The 2,500-nt window shown below is 48.3% G+C and overlaps 1 protein-coding gene across 2 annotated transcripts in view; it reads right to left on the reverse strand.

Moving 5' to 3' along the window:
- The window catches only part of meis1b (Meis homeobox 1 b), a 77,697-nt gene that overhangs the window by 18,390 nt on the left and 56,807 nt on the right, over positions 1-2,500 (reverse strand). The gene's annotated exons all lie outside the window — the stretch shown is intronic.

Consider the following 2,500-nt stretch of genomic DNA (forward strand, 5'->3'; position numbering starts at 1 on the left):
CATGTGTGTGTGCACGCGCGTTTGTGTGTGCTTCCTCATACGTAAATGCGAGATTTGAAGCATTCCCTCATGCTGTGTTTCTGCCAATAATTCATGAGTAATGTGCCCCCCCTCCCTGGCCTTTAGCATTTTTATTTAATCTGCGGCGCGCACATTCACAGGGCTCTCATCAATAATGGATACAGACATGTGTGTTAACAAGTCTGCTGGAGAATGCCTCCTTAAGAAAGGCCCCTTCTTTTGTGGTCCATCTCTGTTTGTTTCTCTATTTGTTTGCCGTTCGAACTATACCTGCAGTGTAACCTAGGTACTTTAATGCACACACACACACACACACACACACACATGCACACATCCACACACACACACACACACACACACACACCCACCCACCCACACACACACACAAGCATATCCAAATGAATACACTCACAAACGCACACAAAATATTGTGTTTATACTGTAGGTAGACCAATACCCTGTACACCTGTGAGCGAGTGTTTCAAAATATTCCAGAGATTTGCATCAGTGCTATGTGGCTACATCAGCTGTGTGCTGCTGTGTTAGTGTTTGCAGATAAATAAGATCTATGTGGTCCATCTTGAACCATTTGCGTTATTTATTCTGTTTGATCAATTTCATCTTTCATTTTTCATTTGGTCAGGGCTGCGTGCTTTGCTAGCCTGATAAACAGAATCACTGCTAGGGAAATTGGCTCTTAAAATCAGTGGGTCAGGAGGTAACATCACCGGGGGTTGCCATGGAGACGTCCAATGGTGAGCCTCCCAGGGAACGCAACAACAGGCCTATGAAATGGCAGATCCCTAGTCTAACCCCTGATGTGTAATGTGCTTCTCTTCTCTCCTTCTCTCACTCTCTTTCTTACACACACACACACACACACACACACACACACACACACACACATACACACACAAACCTACACACACAATCTTCCAGTGCATTGTCTACAACACACATACACTCTTATATACACACATACAGACAAGCATTCAAAAAATCTTTGAGGGGGCAGAGAGATCCCAGCATGCAGGGTTTAACAGCTAATACCCCTTGGATTAACCACCCTCGGATCAACACACACACACAACACACACAACACACACACACACACACACACACACACACACACACTCACACACACACACACACACACACACACATCCTCTCCTCTCCAGAGCCATGCTGCTATCCGTCCATTACCAGGCCTAGGCGGAAAAAAAAACAGCAAACCTAATGACCAGCGAGCAAGTGAGTGAGAGAGTGGGAGAAAGAGCGAGCGAGTGAGAGACAGAGAGAGAGAGAGAGAGAGAGAGACAGAGAGAGGGAGAGAGTGGGGAAGGGCCACCGATAATGGAACAGGCTGTGTCCTGCCTTTGAAACTCCGCCTAATGCGACTGAGAAAAAAGGGGAAAAAAGACAGAAAAAAAAACAAGAAATTGATCTCCCATGGGCCGCCGTGAGGTCACAGAAATTGATAACCCCCAACAAAACTTCCCTGGGCGGCTCCGCTCCGCGCCCCACCGACAGATAGGGCCACTTTGCCAAATTAATCCTCAGAAGGCAAATACATTGTTACCAGCAGCCGCCGTCACGTCTCTGAGGTACCAAATTGAACAATGGCTGGGATTATGTTGACAGAGATTACATTGGGCGTAATGGGCTTTAATATATCTGTGAGCTCTCGCCTGTGGCCCCTAGTGTCCGGGTAGCTGGGGCGGGATGGCTAATTTAGGCACAGCCTACGCTGCTGGAGCATACTGTTATTCAGCCCAAATGGATTAAGGGCCTTGTAATCAGAGCCTTCACTATATTAATCTCTTTCTCTCTCTCTCTCTCTCTCTCTGCCTCCCTCGCTCGCTCTCTCTCTGCCTCCCTCGCTCGCTCTCTCCCTCTCCGACACTTACAGAGGGAGAAGGGAAGTCACATGTGTAGGTGGGAAGCATACGTGTGAGTGTGTGTGTGTGTGTGTGTGTGTGTGTGCACGAGGGTACCTTTAACCTTGACAAGGAGAAATGAGCAGTAGAGCTTCCCCCCCCCCCTTTCTTGCGTGCGCAGTTACACATCAAACACAGCTGCACCCACTCCCCTAGTTTGTTTAAGCCCGACTCTACCCGTTCATTAGACACGGCTAATAACAGTAAGTACGTGGTGATGGCCACCTCTGATAACACACGTAGCGTGTGTGTGCAGAGGTAATACCAGGCTATGCCTAAAACTTTATGGGCCTTGAACTCAGGGGCTCGGGGTGCATAAGGGAGCAGAGAGGGGAATGAGCGCTGCGCACAAACCTCCCCGAGTTACAACGCTGCACTTTTCGGGTTGTGTGTTCATAGCGAGCGAGAGAGAGAGAGAGAGAGAGAGAGAGAGAGAGAGAGAGAGAGTAACTCTGGGTATGAGAAACGTTTCGATGGCATGGATTTTCTTCCCTCCCCTCAGCCCCACTGGAATTCATATTCGAATGTGTAAAGTTTGGTCG

This window comes from Sardina pilchardus, chromosome 18, assembly GCF_963854185.1.
Source record: "Sardina pilchardus chromosome 18, fSarPil1.1, whole genome shotgun sequence".
NCBI lineage: Eukaryota > Metazoa > Chordata > Actinopteri > Clupeiformes > Clupeidae > Sardina > Sardina pilchardus.